General features: G+C 45.5%; 1 protein-coding gene across 2 annotated transcripts in view; it reads right to left on the reverse strand.

The window, feature by feature from the left end:
- Positions 1-24,032, reverse strand: part of PITPNM2 (phosphatidylinositol transfer protein membrane associated 2) — a 221,909-nt gene that overhangs the window by 182,629 nt on the left and 15,248 nt on the right. For both annotated transcript variants that reach the window (XM_084820036.1, XM_084820035.1), the window contains exon 2: positions 4,765-4,868. The gene's annotated coding sequence lies outside the window, so the exon portion shown is untranslated. The remainder of the gene's footprint in view (positions 1-4,764; positions 4,869-24,032) is intronic.

Consider the following 24,032-nt stretch of genomic DNA (forward strand, 5'->3'; position numbering starts at 1 on the left):
GCCTCCTGATGAAACCTGGCAAATAAATCCGCAAATGAGTTGGCCAGCCACAAGGAGCAGCATGGCACTTTCCCTCAGAAGCAATCGACTTTTGACATCAGAATCGACATCAGAGCCAGCTTGCTGCCCCCAAAGCAGCTTGACCAGCAGTGGCCAATTAGTCTCTTCCCAGATCCAGTTAAGGGACAACCTCATGGTGGCCTCCTCAATAAAAATCAACTGACGTTACACAGAGACGTTAAAAAAAAGAAAGAAAAGAAGGCAAAGGCCCACCTTTGTCAAACACACCTGTAAGGTAGCCTTCTATTCCCTGTAGGCCAGGGCTGGGGAGAAGCCAAATCTAGGCCTAACCTCTTCCCCTAGACCCAACCACTTTCCCCCAGGCACCAATTTTGGGGTCGTTGCTTGGCTTTTATGCATCCCCCCCCCCCATTCTAAAAGGTTGAAGTGCCCCTCCTAAGGCCTAGTTGCTGGCAGGAAGAGCTTTAGGGCATCTCTACTCACCAGCCTAAAATCCTGCATTTAAAATGGGGCTTTCTGCTTCCGTTTTAAATGCAGGCTCACAAGGATTCCCTTTTTCACTAGCCTCATTTCCCCCCTCCCCTTTCCCCCTCCTTCTCCCCCTCCTTCTCCCCATATCTGAGTCTTCCATTATCTTTCATTGATCTAGCTCCTCTTCTTGCAGCTTTTCCTCTTTTCACAGAGGGAACTCAAGAGGAACACAATGGGGTGATTTGATAGCTCATCATCTGAGATCTATTTAAGAATGGAACAAAGGGCATTTAGTGCAGGAGATGCCCTGGAGGGTCACAGGGTCATGTAAAGAGCCGGCAAACTTCAGTGAAGGAGCAATCTCAATCGCAGGATAAAAGCTCCATGTGAAGAAAGCCTTAAGCTACAATACTCTGATAATTTTTGTATTTTGGCCCTGGCCCTCTTCTCCCCCACCTCCCACTGGAATGCAGCCTCCAAGAGTTTCTCTGAGCAGCCCTAGGGCTGAAAGGGGCTGCCCACCCTGCTGTAGGCCCCTTGTGAGCAAAAAACTAGAGCTGTGCACAGACAGCCTCTCAAAATTCTCCACCTTCTTTGTGGGCAGAGAAATTTGGGAGATAATTTCACCGAATTCTCAACAGTTTCTCCCAGGTAGGGGTCTCCATTGGCAGGGCTTGTAGCACAGTTTCTTTCATTTTTGGTAACGGTTTGGGGTTTTTTCGTGCTGCAACAGCATCAGCTGTTAGCAGGCTGGCCCCCATTTTGCATCCACCCCAATGCAGGTGTGAGGGGGAGGCAGCGTTGTGTCGAGCTACAGGGATGAAGTGGAGTTAGTGCTTTGCCAAAATCTGTCCTCCAATTTCCAAAACGTTTCCTTTCTCCATGAAAAGGGCTTCCATTGTTCTGCCTCATTCTCAGGACAGTCTATAATTTCTGTTGAATTTCTTTTGGTGGTGTTTTTGAGCTCACCTAATCACAGTTTGCCTCCAGGCTGCCTGCACTTCCTGATCTGAAAAAGCCCTAAAGGAGGAGTTCGCTCATGGTGCCTTAAAATGGGCTTCAGTTGAAGTGTGGGGAGCTGAGGAGGCTACAGGCTGCCAAAGAGATGATTGTACAATGAAAGACAGGACATGTGTACGCATTCCTTGGCCACCTCCTAAGTAAGGAATGCCCAAGAAACCCAAACCCAACCCTTGAGAATTGCTCCAAAATTTCTTCAGTATTAAATTTTTTTCCAAAAGCAATTTCTCTTCTATCAAACTGAATGAGAATGGTCGAAAAAAATGTGGGAGAAATTTTCGGCACAGCGCTACAAAAAAAAGGACGTAAGAAAATGGATGGATAAAATAATGAGAGGCAGCTAACAGAACAATGGGTCTTGTATCCGAGAGCACTTTGAGACATCACAAAGATGCAGAGGGGACCAGAAGTGCGCACATTCCATGCATCTACTTCTTCTGCATGTTTGCCTCATACAAAATAAATGTTTCATCTCATATGAACCAGGTTATTCCTTCCAACAGGAGGAGAAATATCTGAAGTTGCTGTAAGAGAACTGATCTTAGGTCTTGCCTATGCCACAAACATGTAGGATGGCCATAGACGAATTCTGCTGGATAATAGGAACAACTCCGCATGCTTCCAGGCCCTAGGGGGTGATTGAGAATGTCCTGCAGCTTGATCAGTTCCTATTTCCTGCTTCTTCCCCTTCCTCCTCCTCTGCAACAAGGAGTACCATGCAGCTCTCTCACTGAAGGAAGCAAGTAACCATATCTCATGCCTTCACACACTCACACACCCAGCATTAGGGGGTGCTTATAGTTAAACAGTGTTAAATACCTTTTTCTGATGGTGTGTATAAAAGCACTAATAAAATACGTTGATTTGAACTTCTTTTAAACTGGCTCTAGCCTTCATTTATTGCCTCCAATACCAACTGCTTTGTTGCCACGCTTTCTCTATATAAAGCAACTCTGCTGTAAGTCACACCAGACTTTCAAAGAATTTCCCCATCAATGAAACTGTAATAACAGCAGCCAGCATTACTGGTAGGTACCTGAATTAAATGCGACTGAGATTGTCAAGTGTTTCCCCATAGAACATGCTACATAAATGGATGACATAGTTGTTATTAAAAGAGATCCAGACAGGCCAAGCAAGCCTCTCTGTTCATGAGGAACAGCCATTGACAAACCTTGCTGCCAATATAAATTGGTAGAACCCCCACCCGTGCACTGCTTTAAAGCCGGCGAAGGCACTGGCTACATCTTGTGAAAGTGAGTTCTATCAGTTCAGTATGTGCAGCGTGACCTATCTTCTGCAAAATCAGCAAGACTTCTCAGCACATACTAATCTGATTGCAAAATGGGTGCTTTGGGTTTTTAAAAGAAGAAGAGCAAAACAGATCCTTTGAGTATCTTGTTTTATCTCAGAGTTAGCAAAATGCTTAAAAAAAATCTTAGCTGTGTTCATAATTGCATCTATAGCCCTCCCTCTCTCTTTTTTTCTACATCCCGCAGAAAGTACAACAGAGATTCCTGGTGCCTATTTTGAAAGGCAACAGAGAAACTCCGATTAAAGGAAAAGAATAACTCACAAACTAGCAAAGTTAGTTGAGGAGTCTCCTCTTCTAATGGTAACAGGAAGTACGCAGTCAGTTGACATTGTGGCCGGGAGCCCACAAGTGTCACCCACTCTTTCCTCCCCAGTTATAACCATGTACCTGAACAATGTGCAGAGCTAAGAGCTTTCACTGGAAAGGAGACAGAGAAGGAAACTACCCCAAACTAATCTTCTGAAGATATATTTCGGCCCACTTCCTATGGTACCAAAGTAACAGAAAGAGTCACTTCCCATGGATCAAATTCTACAGTGTTTGGAGGATACTGCAGAGAGCTCAGGGCCCGCGTCAAGGGTTGGGATGGTCAGACAAGGGCCCACTGACAAGAGCCCACTGGGCTTCACTCCTCCTCTTCATCCTTGCAACCTGCTTGTTCACCTTGCTCTGGCCCAGACAACAGCAGTGGTGAGACAGAGGAGCAGTAGATGCCCCACTGCCCACTTGCTCCCTGGCTCTCTGCCTGTCAAACAAGCAAGAGGTAGCAAGGATGAGAGAGAGGATGAAGAGCAAGAGCAGCAGATGACAATGGCAGTCAGGAGGCAGACTCACTGAGTGGGTAGAGTCTTGCCCAAGACCACTCAAAAACTGGGAGACAACACTGAGAGAGGTTGAGGCAAACCGAGAGGATCCTTCCCCCATCAGTGCTGCTGGCTTTTAGGAGAGGGGCAAAGAACAGTGCCATCCATCTGCCCTTTCTAAGAATGTTATAGGAACGTGGACTGCACCACGGAGAAGTAGTTCCGAGGGTTCTCAGGGAAAGTGTGAGGGCTGGGCCTCAGATATTGCAACCAAAGGAAGAACCTGAGCAAGGCCAGCCTTCTACAACTGTCTGACTCTTCTACAATTCCGAGTAAAATTGCAGAAGGCCTGGAGAAAAGGATAGCGGTAGGGCAGGATTTCCCGTATCAAGGGACATGAGCTTCTGTGCATTGCATAGCTCTTTGAGCCCCCAACCCCACAGCTAGTAGAACGAGAACAAGATATACAAGATAGGGAAACACATGGACATTTACCTAATTTGCATGATGTATATAGTTGCATAATTCTGTATTTCTTGGCACAGAATTATATTGATAGAAACGTGCACAGTATAACCCGGACAAGAGCATTTCATACATCCAGGGCTGTACACGTTCTGAGGTTCTGCAGTCACATAATGCAAAACAAACTGCAAAATGCCACTTCCTGAAATCCTATGCCTTCATTTAATGTATGTTAAACAGACCAAGTTTCTAGCCCTTATGGCTGTGAAAATATGCTTGAAAGTGGGTGGGCAAAACCTGCTGAAGTCTCAAAAGCCAGAGAAGTGACTGCATGGCATATCCAACGATCAGAGGATAAGTCCACAAAGGCTTTTGTAGCAACTTGTCCCTCACTGTGAGCAGCAAAACCAAAGCAAAATGACCCCAGTGATACGTGCTCGCTTTATACATTTTATACAGTTGCAAAACTCCTATTTCCTTGTGGCAGACCTCTGATCTCCCGGGTACGGAATGCTGTTTTATTTGTTTGCCTTTCCAGCTCAGAATATATACAGCCACAAATACAGCACTGCTAGAAACCGGGAGCAGGGGACAACAAAGAACAGATAGTATGGAATCAGCTTGCAGTCTCTTTCTTGAGACCTGCCTATATAAAGTGCCAGAACTTACCTTGAGGGCACAAGATAACCACCCGATAACGTCTGTCTGCTGGAGGGAGTCAAGGCAGCATCGCCACCGGAGGATGTCAGCACCAGTCTCTAAACAACAATATCCTAGAGGGAAGCCAAACCAACATGGAATGAGCGAGCAAGCCGGTGGGAAATCAAGAGCGGGCAGCAAAACATTGGCTTTCTAGCCCTGCACACCACACTAATCACTCCTGTGCAAACAAGTGGGAGGCCGCCGAGGAGGTTTTTTGGACTGCACATCATCTGAGAAACTCTGCAGACATCCCCCTGGTATGCTGGAAATTCAATACATGGCAGTAGTCGGCAAAAGAAGCACCTTAGGGATTTTGACTCGCTCCAAACTGTGAGTCATCGCCATCTCTCTAACTCATGGAAATTTAACCAGCGGAGTAGGGGGAAAGGGGACTGCGGAGGACAATGACCACCCTCACGTACTCCCTCTCTCTCTTCAGGATCATTAGTCTCCATCCACGCAAAGCTCTTCAACTAAACTCAGAGGCAGGGACCATTTTAAGCAGGAAGAGTTTTTCAAACGGCCCAGGTAACAGGTAAGATCAGTCTGTGGCATAGTTCTGGGGTTTCCAACATGCTGCCTGCAGATCCCTCTCTTCATGCTCACCAGACTCCCTGCCCCTCCTGATTTTTATTTTATGTCTTAAATTTTTTTTTTATTAAAACATGCTTTTTAACTGGGAGGCTGGCATGCAGCAAAGTGAAGTGCTGTCTTCTAGTGCCATCTTTACTGGATTCCAAAAAGTGGTTTTGCATTTTCAAGCTCAGAACCCACCTCTGCCTTGTGCTTAGATTCTTGGACAAGTTACTTTTCTTTTTGTCTCACCAGTTTTGCCCAAAACATTTGGGGACCCCTGGCATAGAACCAATTGAGAACAACCATTACTCAAACAGGAAAGCCAGATTAGCTTCATCCCTGGTCGTGCTCGCTCTCTCCCTCCCTCCCTCCCTCTCTCTCCCTTACATACACAGACAGCCACTTTTTTCCTGTACACCTGCTGTGGCTGACCCACAAGAGGTTGGCCACTACGGCAGCCATATGACTAGTCCATAAGACGTTCTGCCTACCCAACCATATCTATCCCCCCCGCCCCTCATTAGGCCACAAATGTCTAACTTTTATAAAGCTTCTCTGACTGCTCATCTCTTACGGATCACAGCAAACAGACAAATCGCTCTTTAGAAGCTTGCACTAGGATATGCACATGCACATTCAGTCACACTAAATGAATGAATGAATCATAGAATAGTAGTGTTGGAAGGGGCCTACAAGGCCATCTACCCAACATCAGTCAGGTCCAAAGGTTGAAGGGAAAAGATCCCAGGACACTGCTCTCCTGTCAGCAGCCAGTATAAATTCCCATCCTAGACTGCACCACTTCAGCCTGGAACTGAATATGTCATCCTTTAAAAAAAAAAAAAAAACTCTTTGCAGGTACAAAACTAGCAGATCAGGCCGAAAGGGCACAGACAGACTTTCTTCTTGATGTGCTATTCACCACCACCACAGTGGACAAGGAGTTTTACGCACATAAACCATGCAACCCCACCGCCTCCATCTGGAGACTGAAGTAGTATATTGCAGGGAAAAAATGTTTCCCACTGGATTCTGCAGAATGTATACACCTTGCAACTGGATTTGAAACTAGCAGCATTGGAGTTGAGACGATACACAAGTGTCCTATCCAAAACAGCATGTTCTTGCTCCACTCAAATCCAATTGAAAAAAAAAGAAGGTCTCGACAGATAATTTTTTAACCCGAGTTAAAAAATACACACCAAACATTAACATCTCTATTGTCGAATGCATAACTGTACTGAGGGTTTGTCAGAAACAGATTAAAAGGAAAACCACACACACAGGCATGACTCTGTGTGTGCGTGTGTGTGCCGGATTGTCCCCACTGTGATGACAGGACAATGAAGCTAACAATAAAACATTGTAAACCCAGTCTTTAATTATTTATATTTTTTTAATTTCTATATGTATATTGGAGGGTGTATTTGAAGCACTGCAAATACATTGTCCCAGTAATCCTTATAGCACAAGGTAAGACAGGCCAGTACTACCCATTCTAGGTACTGTGGATTTGGGGTTGAGGCTAGGGTGGCAGAGGCCAAGAGAATGGCTTGTCTAAGGCCAACTGCTGTATTCCAGGCATGCCTGCTAGGAAGCATACTTGGTTAAATTTTTTAGAGATCTCTGAAAGTGAAAGAGTGACATAGTACTGCAGAGTCCGAAGAACAGGCCTCAGCTGACATCTCTGCTATGGACTCAAGCCAACAAGAAAGAGGTCTATTGCTATTGCTTTCTAAGAACATAGGAAGAGCCATGCTGGATCGGACCAAAGGCCTACACAGTGCAACATTCTGTTCCACAGTGGCCAACCATATGCACCAGGAAAGTGCATAACAAGACATGAATCCAATAACACCCACCCGCTCATGCTCCCCAGTAACTAGTACATGGAGGGATACTGCCTCCGATACTGGAGGCAATATACAGCAACCATGACTGGTAGCCAGTGGTAGCCTTATCTTCCATCAGATATTTGCAAACAATAGGCAGTGCAAGGGGTTTTACCTCCTTACTTTCCTGCCTTTAAAAACTGTCAGGTGAGATTATAGGGGAGCAGAGCACTCAGTCCAAGCCTCTGCAGAATCTGAGCTTGATGGCAGTAAGAATCATGGAATAGTAGGGTTGAAGGAGCCTATAAGACCATCAAGTCCAATCCCATTTCTCCATCTCTGCCCCACCAAGTCATTTACTGGGGCCACTCAAATGCCCTTTTCAAGGACGCTTGTCCGTAAAATGGTAGTGCCAAGCTGGATACGTTTCATAGACATAACCCTGAAAGAAATGTAAAGTTACTTATTATAGAGAAGCATCAGATAAAAATAGCACCATACAAGATTATTTTATTATGGCCATACAAGATGCCTTTTTTCATCGCTCAATTTGAATGGTGATACCAGGGCTTAAGACTTACGAGTCTGAACTCAGGTCCTCACTTCCAGGCCATAGTGCTCAAGAGGTAAAGTGGCCACTTACTCATCACCAAAAAAGAAAAGAGGAAATGGTGCACACACACCCCAAAAGGACAAAAGGATGGGGTTTTATATATGTATAGGTGCAAATTTAGAAATAATTACTGTAGTTTAAATAGAAATACAGTACATCTCACCATAGTGGGGAAGACTCTGCTCCCCAGGTGCTAACTGTGGATGGGTTACTTCAAGGCCTCGTTGCTTTTCCCTTCTTAGGGTTCTTTATCTTTAAACCAGACTTAGACTAGATAGCCCTACATGTAGAGGACACCTTCAAATAGAGGACTGTCCTCTAGAGGGCTCCAGCCACATTGCTTCCAGTCTTTCCAGCCTAAGCATATGTCCTCAAGCAGAGATCAGGTAGATCATGTGTACCAGGACCAATTAGAACTGGGCAAAACATGAATGAGATCATATTTTGCTTGGGGAATCCCTGGCTAATAATAAGCTGATTAATGTCCGAATTGAGAATTCCCAGAGGACAGAGTGGTAATACACATCTCAAGCAAGAGGCGACAACTTTGCTGACCATCACACAACACAGGAGTTTGACGACTTCTTAAATGGTAGTATCAAGTTATCCAATATGTCAGCTTCATCATAGGCCACATTTGCACTATGAAACCTAACTGGCTTTAAACCAGTTTGCTGTTTATTCCATTATAGCTTCCCATCCCAAGATGGGAACATACTGCATTACACAGAAGGCCAAATGCATTAATTCAGAAATGCACCTGCTTGAAGGGAGATCAGCTTGTTTCACAACATCCTTTGTCCATAAAAATTTAAGATGTCCAGACTCCAGAACAGTCCCCCTGTTGTTTTGAAATGTCCGACAACCCATTTCCTCAGCTCTTCTGCAGCAGAAAGTGTTATATGTTCTGGACTAGCCAGGTAAAAATAATCAAACTTCAATGTATCACAGACACTGTATAATTTAGCATTGCTGTGAAAGCCACAAATCTCATCCCACCGACCCCGCCTGCTCTCCTGTTGAAGACCTTTTATTTGCACCTCTGATTATTTCTGCATTAATGTGCTAGTTTTATCTCATCTGTGATAAACTCCACCTGTTTCCCAACATGTTCTGCCTCCTGCCTCTCTGGAAAAACAAAAAAAAAACCCAAAAGAAGTGTGCTTTCATGTGTTCCCCACACACACTTTTTTTTTTTGCACTTCAGAACTAAGTCCTGGCATGGATTTAACTAATTAGTGCTGAATACTACACAGTTAAAGCAGACATGTAAATAATCAGTCTCCCAATTGCCTGTGGAAAGTTGAAGACAACCAGGGTGGATGCTATTGTAAATGGGTAGAGAATTGGTCCTTTTTCTTCCTCCTTCACGGGCCAGTAATGTTGAGGGACTTGCTTGCAAGGCCGGATCACATATTTAAAATACGTGATGGGTTAACTAATCTGTGTTAAGCTATCTTGAATGGAATTTTTCAAACCAGTACACGACTGGGAGAAACAGCAGTGGGTGCGGGCGTGTCATAATCTGCATTGATTGACCGGTGATCATTTATTCTAAAACAATTTGCACGGAACTCAAAGGTATGATTCCTGTGTACATACAATGCAGGAAAGTGAAGGATGGTAGTTTGACTTGGAAAAGAAGCAAGTTGCGGGGGGAGAATGGTGGCGTCTTGGATGTGGAGGTGGAAACTAATCAAATTTCATTGCAAATTTCGAGGGAGTGGGGCAGGTCTTCTCAGCCCCTTCCTTTTTACTTACACCCCACTTGGGTTATAGATTCTTTCAAAGCACAGCCAACTCCAGGTTTATTTGTTTCATTTATATTACGCTTTTCCTCCAAGGGCCCCAAGCAGGCGTACATGATCCTCCTCCTCTTCATTTTATCCTCACACCAACCCGGTGAGATAGGTTAGGCTGAGAGTCAGTGACTGGCCCAAAGTCACCCGGTGAGCTTCATGGCTGAGTGGGGGCTAGAACCTGGGTCTTTCAAGTCCCAGTCCAACACTCTAATCATTACACAACACTGGATGGAAAGGTCCATTAAGAGAGTGCCCTCTGATGGATCCCATCCTATGACGGTGGGCAGCATTCTGATAAGAACCAGGTGGCTGGGAGCCTCCATTTTAAAATTTCCTACAATGCCCTGGGGTGATACCACACTGGGGATATAGAAGGAAATTAAAATGGAGGCTCCAAGAATGAGCCACTGAGCAGAGCATCCAGACTTTTTTTTTAAGGGCAGGGTGTCCAGTGCAGAGTCCAGAGGCTCAGGCATTGCTCAAGGGTGCTGAGCACCAATTCCAGACCTGTTTCAAAGACTCTAAGACAGCGTAGAAGATGGTCTTAGGTATCCTTTGAATGGCTTATGCCAGCTGCCCCTGAAGAAGTGTTGCGAGACATGAAGTATTTGGGCCAATAATTCCCTCTCAGTGGGCCTCTGAGATCTTCTCCTCTCCTTTCATTTTTGTATTTGGTGCCCTTCATTCTTTCCTTCTCCAGTTTATAGCTCCTTTGTTACAATCCACCCCAAAACTCCTTCCTACTCCTACTGAAATTAGCCGTACTTTTCCATTTCTTTCAAGATCCAGGCAGATATATCTGCTGGCTCTTCAGATTCAAGAACAGCTTGCAGCAAAGATTTCAGCTGGTGCACTAACAATTCCAGGGTTTGCAGTGAAGCGGTTTGTTCCATTACCCTTAGACAGCATCACTCTGTTTATGCAGAGCCAACCTGAAAGACGGCTCTAATTAATCTCCTTCATGGGCATGATCAACATCAGCTCCATTCGCAGTGGCATGGTGGTTTCTACAGCTTCTGAAGCTTAATTTGAACTGCTTTGTGCCTGAACAAACATGCATGGAGATAGAAGAGGATTGTGACTATGGACATCATCTGGAACTGTTGTTTTTGGTACAAGATGGCACAGGAACGTAGGAAAGGAAGCCGCCTTAGACTGAGTCAGACCATCTAGCCCAGTATTGTCGACAGCATTCCAGGCAGGAGTTTTTCCAGTTCTACTTGGAGATGCCGGGGATTGAACCTGGGACCTTCTGAATGCAAAGTATGCACTCTACCACTGAGCTGCAGACCTCCAGGCTGAACATGGCAGATGTTCAGGTCTCCCTAGGGCTTGTTCAGACAGCACTTGACTGCCGAGTTCATGCCAGGTGGCCTCCAGTTACTTACTCCTGGTATTTGTTGTTGTTCAGTCGTTCAGTCGTGTCCGACTCTTCGTGACCCCATGGACCATAGCATGCCAGGCCTTCCTGTCCTGCGCTCTCTCCCAGAGCATGCTCAAGTCCATATTCATTGCATCGGTGATGCTATCTAGCCATCTCATCCTCTGCCGTCCCCTTCTCCTTTTGCCTTCAGTCTTTCCCAGCATCAGGGTCTTTTCCAGAGAGTTTTCTCTTCGCATTAGGTGGCCAAAATATTTCAGCTTCAGCTTCCGTATCTGTCCTTCCAATGAGCACTCAGGGTTGATTTCCTTTAGGATTGACTGATTTGACCTCCTTGCAGTCCAGGGCACTCGTAAGAGTCTTCTCCAGCACCACAGTTCGAAAGCATCAATTCTTCGGCGCTCAGCCTTCCTTATAGTCCAGCTCTCACAGCCATACATTACTACTGGGAAAACCATAGCTTTGATTAGACGGACCTTTGTCGGCAAGGTGATGTCTCTGCTTCTTACTATGCTGTCTAGGTTGGCCATAGCTTTCCTCCCAAGGAGCAAGCGTCTTTTAATTTCATGGCTACAGTCACCGTCTGCGGTGATCTTGGAGCCCAAGAAAGTAAAATCTGTCACTGCTTCCATTTCTTCCCCTTCTATATGCCAGGAAGTGATAGGGCCAGATGCCATGATCTTAGCTTTTTTAATGTTGAGTTTCAAACCAGCTTTTGCACTCTCCTCTTTCACCCTCAACAAGAGGCTCTTGAGATCCTCTTCGCTTTCTGCCATTAGGGTGGTATCGTCTGCATATCGGAGGTTGTTGATAATTCTCCCAGCAATCTTAATTCCGACCTCTGATTCATCCAACCCAGCATTTCTCATGATGTACTCTGCATATAAGTTAAATAAGCAGGGTGACAATATGCAGCCTTGTCGTACTCCTTTCCCAATTTTGAACCACTCGGTTGTGCCATGTCTGGTTCTTACTGTTGCTTCTTGACCCTCATACAGGTTTCTCAGGAGACAGGTAAGGTGGTCTGGTACTCCCATCATTTTAAGAATTTGCCACAGTTTGTTGTGATCCACACAATCAAAGGCTTTAGGGTAGTCAATGAAGCAGAAATGGACATTTTTCTGGAATTCTCTTGCTTTCTCCATGATGCAGCGAATGTTGGCGATTTGATCTCTAGTTCCTCTGCCTCTTCGAAACCCAGCTTGTACTTCCGGTAGTTCTCGGTTCGCATACTGCTGAAGCCTAGCTTGTAGGATTTTGAGCATCACCTTGCTGGCATGTGAAATGAGCGCAGTTGTGCGGCAGTTTGAACACTCTTTGGCGTTGCCCTTCTTTGGAACTGGAATGTAAACTGACCTTTTCCAGTCTTGCGGCTATTGTTGAGTGTTCCAAATTTGTTGGCATATTGAATGCAGCACTTTAACAGCATCATCTTTTAGGATTTTAAATAGCTCAGCTGGAAGACTGTCATCTCCGCTAGCTTTGTTGTTACTAATGCTTCCTAAGGCCCACTTGACTTCACTCTCGAGGACGTCCGGCTCAAGTTCAGTGACCGCACTATCATGGCTATCAGGGACATTCAGATCTTTCCTGTATAGTTCTTCTGTGTATTCTTGCCACCTCTTCTTAATCTCATCTGCTTCTGTTAGGTCCCTGCCTTCTTTGTCCTTTATCATGCCCGTCTTTGCACAAAACGTTCCCTTGAGATCTCCAATTTTCTTGAAGAGATCTCTAGTCTTTCCCATTCTGTTGTTTTCCTCAATTTCCTTGCATTGTTCATTTAAGAAGGCCTTCTTGTCTCTCCTTGCTATTCTCTGGAACTCTGCATTCAGTTGGATATCTCTTCCCCTTTCTCCCTTGCTTTTCGCTTCCCTTCTTTCTTCAGCTACTTGTAAAGCCTCATCAGACAGCCACTTGGCTTTCTTGCATTTCTTTTTCTTTGGGATGGATTTCGTTGCTGCCTCCTGAACAATGTTACGGACCTCTGTCCATAGTTCCTCAGGCACTCTATCAGGTCTAATCCCTGAAATCTATTCCTCACCTCCACTGTATATTCATAAGGGATATGATTTAGGTCATACCTGAATGGTTTAGTGGTGTTCCCTACGTTCTTCAATTTAAGCCGAAATTTTGCAAGAAGAAGCTCATGATCTGAGCCACAGTCAGCTCCAGGTCTTGTTTTGACTGACTGTATAGAGCTTCTCCATCTTTGGCTGCAAAGGACATCATCAATCTGATTTCCATATTGACCATCTGGTGATGTCCATGTGTAGAGTCGTCCCTTGTGCTGTTGGAAAAGAGTGTTTGCTCTGATCAGCGTGTTCTCTTGGCAAAACTCTATTAGCTTTTGTCCTGCTTCATTTTGTACACCAAGACCATGCCTGCCTGTTATCCCGGTGATTTCTTGACTTCCTACTTTAGCATTCCAATCCCCTATGATGAAGAGGACATCTTTTTTTGGTGTTAGTTCTAGAAGGTGTTGGAGGTCTTCATAGAACCGATCAACCTCAGCTTCTTCGGCATCAGTGGTTGGGGCATAGACTTGAATTACTGTGATGTTGAATGGTTTGCCTTGGATTCGTACTGAAATCATTCTATCATTTTTAAGATTGTACCCCAGTACGGCTTTTCCCACCCTTTTGTTGACTATGAGTGCTACTCCATTTCTTTTAAGGGATTCATGTCCACAGTAGTAGATATGATGGTCACCTGAATTAAATTCGCCCATGCCTGTCCATTTTAGTTCGCTGATTCCCAAGATGTCGATGTTCAATCTTGCCATCTCATGTTTGACCACCTCCAGCTTACCTTGATTCATTGATCTGACATTCCAGGTTCCTAAACAATCTTGTTCTTTACAACAACAGATTTTCTTTTCACCACCAGACACATCCACAGCTGAGTGTCCTTTCGGCTTTGGCCCAGCCGCTTCACTCTTTCTGGCGCTACTTGGAAATACCCTCTGCTCTTCCCCGGTAGTATATTGGACACCTTCCGACCTGAGGGGCTCATCTTCCGGCGTCATATCTTTTAGCCTTGTGATACGTTCCATGGGGTTTTCTTGGCAAGAATACTGGAGTGGGTTGCCATTTCCTTCTCCAGTGGACCACATTTTGTCAGAACTCTCTGCCATGACCTGTCCGTCTTGGGTGGCCCTGCACGGCATAGCTTATGGCTTCACTGAGTTACGCAAGCCCCTTCGCCACAACAAGGCAGTGATCCATGAAGGGGACTCCTGGTATACACAAATCAAAAAGTAATCAGTGTTCTCAGCTGTGCTTAGACTCACAAACGCTTTGCCCTGGTATAATCCATCTAGCTCACAGGTGTTGAACCTGAGGCCTGTGGGCCAAATCTGGCCCTCCGAGGGCTCCTCAGACACCACGCCCCTTCCCCTGGCCACACCCTCTTTCCCCCTAGGCTTTTGCATGTTTTTCCCCGTTCTAAAAGGCTGAAATGCCTCCCCTAAGGCTTAGTTACTAAGAGCTTTAAGCTGGAATGCAGCCCCTGAAAGCTTCTCCAAATTTGAATTCAACCCTCAGCCTGAAAGAGGTTCATCACCTCTGATCTAGCCTCTAGCAACAGCTATCCAGGGTCACAGAGAAGGGTTTTCCCATTGCCTCATTCTTTTAAACAAAAGATATCAGGGACTGAACTGAGGAAACTGTGGTTCTGCTACTGAGTTATGGTCAGTGAAGGCTGGTGGCTCCGATGCTCTGCACCTTGGATAGCTCCCTTAGAGTTCTGACTGGTTCTGACTGAAACCCAGAGCAGATTCACTGCCCCACTGACATCGGAGCCACCAGCCTCCACTGGCTATGGTCCTGCCCCAATTCAGCAAACTGCATTAACAGCCATTGTGCAACAGAATCCGGACTGCAGGCAGATTCATTTATTTATCTTTGTTGTTGTTTCTTTTTTTAAATGGAAAACTCTGATAGTTTTATCCCGAGTTTATCTTGAGTTCCTCACAGTGAAAGCCAAGTCACCCGCTGTTCCCTGCGTGGGAGCCTGGTGATCAACAGTCCCCCTCACTCAGCAGGCCCTCTCAAGACTGCAGCCAGTCTGGTCGTGAACGTATTTTGGAGACAGTGCATGGTGGTGCAAGCCTACAATCAGAGCCGACAGGACTCTGCTTTCAAAAATAAAATTCTACATGCGGGCAATCCAAATTCTCTATGAGTTATGCCAAATACAGCATGATTGCCTAATGCATACATTTTATTTTGCACAGTATATTCTGCTATTTTGCTAAAGAAGTGTACAGGAGGGCACTACAGCCCCTCACCCCACTGAGATGGGGAGGGACCACAGCTCAGTGGTAAGAGCACAAGCTTTGCATGCAGAAGGTCCTAGGTTCGATCCCCGGCATCTCCAGGTAAGATAGGAGAGATCCTGCCTGAAACCCAGGTTAGCCCCTGCCAGTCAAGTGTTGAAAGCACTGGGTTAGATGGACCAAGGGTCTGACTTAGTATAAGGCACCTTCCTATGTTCACTGCTTGGGAATTTCAGCCCACACTCCGCTTCCTGAAATTTCAGCAAGCAGCATGCTCACGCTTCCAAGAATATCTGTGCAGCCATACAGGCCAGAGTGGTGTAGTGGTTAGGGCATCAGACTCAGGTGGGACCAAACCCCACTCTGCCATGAGGCTCACTGGGTAACCTCAGGCCAGTCAGACTAACCTAACTTGCAGGACTGCTGCTAGGATAAAACGGGAGGACCAATGTATGTGACCCCAAGCTCCTTGGAAGAAGGGTGTGATATAAATGCAATAGGTAAAGGTGTAGAAACTTAATGGCCCGCTTGGCATGATCACCACAGCCTGCCATGGCTTATTTAGGTGATGGTGGGTTGCAGCATGTGCCAGTGGCTATTTTGAATATTCAAGCCATGGGGGGCAGCTGCCATGGCTTATTGCGATGTCCAAACCTGGCGACGGTAGACTGTTGGCGTGGTTAACAAACCACTCACAGCCCACCTTGCTGGTTTCGGATGTCACAATAAGCCACGACAACTGCCTTAAATAAGCCATGGTGGGCTGCAGTGATCGTGCGAACTGGGCCACTCTCTTTGTAAAATGAAGACTGAGTTTCCAAGAAAGCTGAATTTTGTGCCCAGTTTCACGATATGCAATTTCTACTATTTTACATGCTGCATCCCTAGCCCTCCATATTCTTTTACTCATGTTAGTTTCAAAAAGTAACATGGTGGCAGACTACTTCTTTTGTTTCATTTTTTGCGGCATGGCAGTAACATCAGGAGTGCAGACCCCAGAAGGTGGGGGGGGGGGGCTGGTTCCCAGACTGCCCGAAGTTACCCACCCCTCATCTACTATGTGACAGCCCTTCAAATGGCTTGAAGATGGCTATTATATTGCCTCTTAATTTTCTCTTTTCCAGGCCAAACATGGTCAACCCCTTCAACTTTTCCTCACAGGACTTGGTCTTCAGGCCCTTTATCATCATTATTTCCTTCCTTCGGGCACGTTCTAGTTTGTCAGCATCCTTCTTAAAAATTGTGCTGCCCAGACCTGGACATGGTATTCCAGGTGAGGTCCAGCCAAAGCACAATGGCGTGGTACCATTACTTCTCCCCCATGGTTAGAAAGGGGAAGTAAAGCTACACCACTGCCCCAATGCTGTGTGGCTACTTTGGCCCCCGCCGTAGACCCAGTCACAGACATCAGAGCAATGAAAGCCTACAGGGGTAGACTTCTACGTAGGTAGCCCTCCCCAGCTCAGTCTTTCACGCCTAACACACAGGTGTCCTGGAAAGCTGCATGACACTGGGGACAGAGGCACAGCCTCACTGCCCTTTCTGCACACGGATCCCTTTTCCTGCGAGTAACACGTGAAGGGAGCTCACAACTACTACGTTTTGCATTCCTATAAAATCAGAGGACTTCTGTATCTACAATGGAATACGCCACAAGACATCTATAGATTGGTTGCACTAAGTGTCCATCACTGTAACAGGCTGACATAAAATATCAATAATATGCACTTTCCACAGTTATGCTTCACGTCTTTGGGGCCTGAGCTGTGCCACTGCAAAATAGTTTGGGGGATAAACCCTTGTTCAAAACGACAGACAGAAAAAAACTGCCCCCATTCCAAACACTCTTCATAGTTGCAGTGGTCAGTTCCACAATCTGTGTATCATTCTGTCCAAAAAAATAATGAGAATGAGAACCTTAGCTTTGCTTCCTCAAACAAGTAAGTTTCGAGTCTTTAATGGACCTTGTAAAGATAAGAGGTGTGGATTTTCTAACTGCCAATGCTACAGTAAAGTTAAATGGCCCCAACTTTCAAAAGAAACCAAACTATGTTTGATTTTAGATAGAAAAAAGATAAAAATCAACAATTAGTTATCTTTAAAAGTAAGCACACGCTCACGCAAAGGGTGCAAAAGGTCTTCAGCAGAAATTTGGCTGAGGAGGACAGAGGCTTTGTAAGCAAAGCAATAAAGAGCAATTCAGGGACACAGCAGGAAAATGTGGCATTCAGGAACTAGGAATAAGGCGCTCTCTCAAAGACAGCCTGTGTTGCTCACTATAGAGACCACAGCGATGCTGCTATTTTTAAGAATCACTCCTACAGCCTGTGGCGGCCACACAACTCAAAACAGCTACATTTAAAAATAATTTTTTTTGAAAAACACACTCACTATTGTCTCTGCAGAGTCTAAAATGCAGAAAGAAGGATGAGGAATGTTCTAGAAAATGGTTGACACTTAAATGAACTGGGCTAGCTTAACATATGCTGGGGCAATTCATCCTGGCTGCACCAGAGTTCAGAGATCGGGAATTCTGTTCATAGGGTTGCGCCAGGGGGGGAATCTGCAAGTAGAAAAATTAATTTATGCACCTGAAAAAAAAGTCAGCTGGGGTGAGAGACGTGCCTAGTGATTCACATTTGGGAGTGAACAAGTATGCTGTTGCCAGAACATGGCACCTCCATAAAGGTCTCGTTCTCAAAAACAATCAGACGAGAACAGCATCCTACGTGCTTCGTATCTCAGCAATACTGACAACGTGCCTGTCTCTCACTCATATTGGTCTGACCATGAAACTCAATGGCTTCCTGTATATACTCAGATTCTGCCGATGCTTGTAGTCTGCACCTTAAAGCGGCGCACCTGTCACCACTTCTGTTTCTCTACTCCTTTATTCCAATACATCCCCACTCCCCCCAAAACTTCACCCTTTCCAACCTGGCCCCATCCACTGGCTAGTGCCAGAGGTGGTGGTCCAGTGCCTGCTTTCCTCTTCCCTCCCCATTCCTTTTTCCGTTCATATCATGTCTGTTAGATTGTGAGCCTGCAGGCAAGGACCATCACATCTTTCAATGGATGGGTTCACACAAAACAACAAACCAGAGTACATGTTGAGTATGGGTTGTCGTTGAACTGTGGATTGTTGATTTGTGTGAGCCCAGCTGCGCTAAAAAAACCATGGTTTCTTAACCATGAACAACCCACAAAGAGACCCTGTGGTTTGTTGTTGGGTTCCAAACTGTGGGTTGTTTGTGGTTCAACAACAACAATTCAACAACAACCCAGAATCCAACAACAACCGATGATTCAACCCATACTCTGGCTTGTCATGTTGTGTGAACCAGGTCAATGTCTATAAAGCACTTCAAAAATTTTTGTCCACCATATTATTATTATTTTCAGTGGTGCCATTCATGCATCAATATTGAGTTAACTTGTCTTGAAAAATCAAGTGGTGCATACGCATACACGACCCAGTCCAAAGAGCAAAGTAAGACAATATTTAAAAGCTGGAACAAGCCACTCAGCTATACAGAAAATATATATACTCTCTCTTGTGCAGCTTTTTTTTCCATCCAAACAAAAACTCCACCATTAAAACCCATTAAAACCCCATCAGCACATGAAGCAGATCTCAGACAGAGTTAGCACACCAGATTCATCTACTAAAGGGGCTTTTAAACCCATTATACTGGGTTTTTTTGCCAAAAAAGAAAATGTAAGATGCAAATTACATCAAGCCTACATAGGAGAGGTAAAAATTAAGGTTAATCAGGCTTGGCCAAATAAGCATTGCTAAACAACTGTGGCAAGTTAAAACAGCATTCATATTATGTGTGTGTGCGTGTGTGTGTGTGTGTAAACATTTTTACCGGCCACCCAATCAAGGAGAAGATGAGGATGAAACTTTTGAAAAGCAAATTGCCAAGGTTTCAAGGAAGCATGATGTAGTAGTAATGGGGGACTTCAATTTCCCCGATATTTGTTGGGAGACAAATTCTGCAAAACATGGCCCCTCCAGGGAATTCCTGACTTGTGTTGCTGATAATTTCCTCCTACAGAAAGTACAGGAAGGAACTAGAGGATCGGCTATCCTTGACTTGATCCTAACCAACAGAGATGACTTAGTGGATAAAGTAGCAGTTAGGGGAACTCTGGGGGAAAGTGACCATGTTATACTTGAGTTCGTGGTTCTAAAGGAAGCAAGAGCCAAGTGAAGCCAAACGCTACACTTCCTAAACGCTACACTACAATTTCCTGGATTTTAGGAAAGCCAATTTTAATAAACTCAGAACAATGATCAGTAAGGTCCCATGGCAAGTGACTCTAATGAGAAAAGGAGTCCAAGCTGAGTGGGAGTTTAAAAAAAAGGAAATTCTAAAGGCACAAGTACAAACAATTCCAACAAGAAAAAAAGGCGGAAGACAACAGAAGAAGCCAATGTGGCTTCACAAAAAGCTTAGAGATGAGAAAGGACACATACAGGAAGTGGAAGGAAGGCCAAGCTACAAAGGAAGAGTACAGGCAGGTAGCACAGAATTCCAGGGATGGCATCAGGAAGGCTAAAGCTGAGAATGAGCTGAGGTTAGCGAGGGATACTAAAAGCGACAAAAAGGCTTTCTTCAGATACATGCATAGTAAAAGACAGAGGAAATAATGTTGGTTCAACTATTAAATAAGGATGGCAAAATGATAACAGATGACAAGGAAAAGGCAGAAGTGCTCAATTCCTACTTTGGCTCAGTCTTCTCCCAAAAGAGTCAGGCTGAAGGGGCAGGATTGCAGCTTGAGATCGATAGGCATTTGGTCAAGGAACACCTCATTACTTTGAATGAGTTCAAATCTGCAGGGCCAGATGAACTGCATCCTAGAGTAATAAAGGAACTGGCAGAAGAACTCTCAGAACCATTGTCTATTCTCTTTGAGAAATCATGGAGGACGGGGGAAGTGCCAGATGACTGGAGGAGGGCTAACGTTGTCCCTATCTTCAAAAAGGGTAAAAAGGAGGAACCTGGGAACTACAGACCAGTCAGTCTGACACCAATCCCTGGGAAAATTCTGGAGCAGATCATAAAAAAGTCCATCTGTAAGCACCTTGAAAACAATGCAGTGATTACTCAAAGCCAACATGGATTTGTCAAAAACAAATCCTGCCAGATGAATCTGATCTCATTTTTTGATCAGGTAACCTCCCTTGTGGACTGTGGGAATGCTGTGGACATAATATACCATGACTTCAGCAAAGCTTTTGACAAAGTGCCCCATGATATCCTGATGAGCAAACTAGCTCAAAGTGGGCTAGACGAAACAACGATCAGGTGGATCCACAGTTGGCTACAGGATCGGACTCAAAGAGTGCTTATCAATGGGACCTTCTCAAACTGGGGAGAGGTAACGAGTGGGGTACCACAGGGCTCAGTCCTGGGCCCAGTGCTCTTCAACATTTGTATTAATGACCTGGAGGAGGAGGTTCAGGGAATGCTGATCAAATTTGCAGATGACACAAAATTGGGCGGGATAGCTAATACCTTGGAAGACAGAAACAAAACTCCAAGTGATCTTGATAGGCTGTAGTGCTGGGCAGAAAACAACAGAATGACATTTAATAGGGATAAATGCCAAGTTCTGCTAGGGATGTCAGAGAATTCCGCCACGGATCTCGGTGAGGCCGAATGCCAGTGCATACGGCCCCCTGAAATCTGTGGTGGAACAAAGCCCCCCCGCCCCGCGAAATGGGCCCGGAACGGAGCACCTACCTGCTGCCGTCCGCGCTGACTTGCGAATGGCAGCCGCATCTGCGGCCGCCATTCGCTTCATTCATGTAGCCGTGATAGGCTACGTAAATACTTACGTAGCCTATCATGGCTAATGCAGGGACGCCATTTGCGTCCCTGTGGAAGCCGTGATAGGTTACGTAAGTATTTATGTAGCCTATCACAGCAAAACTAAGGGAACGGAAATGGCGGCGGCTGCAGTGGCCACCATTTGCGTTCCCTTTTTTTTCGCCGTTTTAGCCTACGTAAATATTTACGTAGGCTATTACGGAAAAAAAAAAAAAAGAACACAAATGGCGTAGTGGCCGCCATTTGCGTTCCTTCCCCCCCCCCCCCGTAATAGCCTACGTAAATATTTACGTAGGCTAAAATGGCAAAAAAAAGCGAATGCAAATGGCAGCTGCCGTAGCCGCCGCCATTTGCGTTCGCTGTTTTTTTTGCGGGGGGGGTGCCGTGATAGGCTACGTAAATATTTACGTAGCCTATCACGGCAAAATACAGGGACGCAAATGGCGGCGGCTACAGCAGCCGCCATTTGCGTCCCTGCAGGCTGCCCAGCAGCCGGATGTCTGGCTGTGGGCGGCCCCGGCCGGCGGCTCTGTGGAATCTCCGTGGAGCGGAGCCGGCCAGAGAGAATTTCGGGGGGAGGGACGGAGCGCCTCCCCCCCACCGCGAATGTCACCCTTGGAAAAGGTAAGTGACTTTCTGCACCTAGGGGAAAAAAAAACAAATGCACAGTTACAAGATGGGGAATACTTGGCTCAACAATACTACAAGCAAGAAGGATCTTGGAACTGTCGTACTGGGTGTTTCAAAAAGATGGACCCGATTTGAAATCGCTATATCTCTACAGCCATGAACCGCCCATGAATGAAACTCTTACCACTTGAAAGGGTGGGGCACAGAGTTTCAAATGATTACCGCTAGATGCCTCTCTCAGCGCACAAACAGCCCCTAGCCTCAGTCATTCGCAAGATGGCGACCCCGCAACACAAGACATTTTGCGTTCTGCAGTTCAGACCCCAAGACTTGGTGCTACACTCTTGGCCCCCAAGATCTCCAGACACTACACCCTGCAACTTTTTCTTGTGGGGATACGTCAAAGAACATGTTTTTGGGCCACCATTACCGACTAATCTGGATGACCTCAAAAACAGAATCACGGCAGCGGTGACTTCAGTGGAAGAAGACACTTTGAGGGGCATTTGGGACGAATTCAACTATCGTCTCGATATTGTCCGTACAGCAGGTGGAGGGCATACAGAGCATTTATAAAATGGTTAATAAAACTTGATAACTCATTAAATCGTTTGTAACTTTTGGTGTAATTGTAACATGTTGCCATCATGAAATATACTGCTTTGAAATTGGGTCCATCATTTTGAAACACCCTGTAGATCACAAGCTGAATATGAGCCAACAATGTGATGTGGCTGCAAAAAAGGCAAATGCTATTTTGGGCTGTATTAATAGAAGTATAGCTTCCAAATCCCATGAAGTACTATTTCCTCTCTACTCAGCACTGGTTAGGCCTCATCTGGAGTACTGTGTCCAGTTCTGGGCACCACACTTTAAGAAGGATGCAGACAAGCTGGAGAGGGTTCAGAGGAGGGCAACAAAGATGATCAGGGGACTGGAAACAAAGCCCAGTGAGGAGAGACTGAAAGAACTGGGCATGTTTAGCCTTGAGAAGAGAAGACAGGGGAGATAGGATAGCGCTCTTCGAGTACTTGAAAGGTTGTCACAAAGAGGAAGGCCAGGATCTCTTCTCCATCATCCCAGAGTGCAGGACACGGAATAATGGGCTCAAGTGACAGGAAGCCAGGTTCCAGCTGAACATCAGGAAAAATGTCCTGACTGTTAGAGCAGTACAACAATGGAGGCCATTCCCTAGGGAGGTGGTGGGCTCTCCCACACTGGAGGCATTCAAGATGAAGCTGGAAAGCCATCTGTCAGGGATGCTTTGACTTGGATTCCTGCATTGAGCGGTGGGTTGGACTCGATGGTCTTATAGGCCCCTTCCAACCCTACTATTCTATGATTCTATGATTACATTTCTATACCGACCCATAGCTGAAGCTCTCTGGGCGGTTTACAAATAAATTACAAACAACATTTGAACTGTTGTCTAGAAGAGGGCATTTTGGCTGCTATTAGCCTTACAGCACTGTGACACAACATCCTGTCCTTTCTACGTTTCCTCTCCTGCATGAGGACTGAGACCTCGTTTGGTGCAGTGCTCGGTGTCAGACTAGGATTCAAGCAGGGGAAACTCAGGTTCGAAATCTCCACTTGGTTATGTAGCTCCCTGGTTGGCCTTGAGCCAGTCACTATCTTTCAGCCCAACCCTCCTTGCAGGGCTCTTGGGAGAATAAAATGGGCAGCAGGGGAAACCACACATGCCTCCATGAACCCCTTGGAGGATGGGTAGGATTAAAACATGTAACAAACAAACAATTAAAGGCACAGACCAAAGCCCTGCATTTCTTTGCATCTACCAGAAAATTTTAAAACACAGAAGAAAAAGCAAAAACTTACAAGACTCAGTTAAAAGATAGATAGATAAATAAATAAATAGGAGACGCCTACAATCGGTTGTCAGCCTGAGAGACAGCCAGAAGCCAGAAAATATTTAGATTTCAATTTCATCTGCCATAAACATGAAGCCACGACTATTTATACAAAGAGAGGTGGTGGGGGAGAGAGAAGATGAAACGAAAAAGTAACATTAAGATAAGTAAGCCGCCCACACAGAGAAACCGTTTCCATGTTATGTCAGTTCTTTCTAAACTGAGGATACTGAAAAAATTACCTAGAATGGCATAAAGGAGAAAGAACGCCAGGAGTGACACATCTTCTGTTTCAGCAGTTGTGCTGGCCACGGGCAAGGTGAGGAACAGCTGGCTGAGCTGCTCTCAAATGCCATATCAGCCTCTGCACAGGGCATCCTGTCCAGTACTGTTCTTTTTCCCATCAGAGCT

Source organism: Heloderma suspectum, chromosome 13, assembly GCF_057233095.1.
Source record: "Heloderma suspectum isolate Gila_16-S chromosome 13, 16-S_ref, whole genome shotgun sequence".
NCBI lineage: Eukaryota > Metazoa > Chordata > Lepidosauria > Squamata > Helodermatidae > Heloderma > Heloderma suspectum.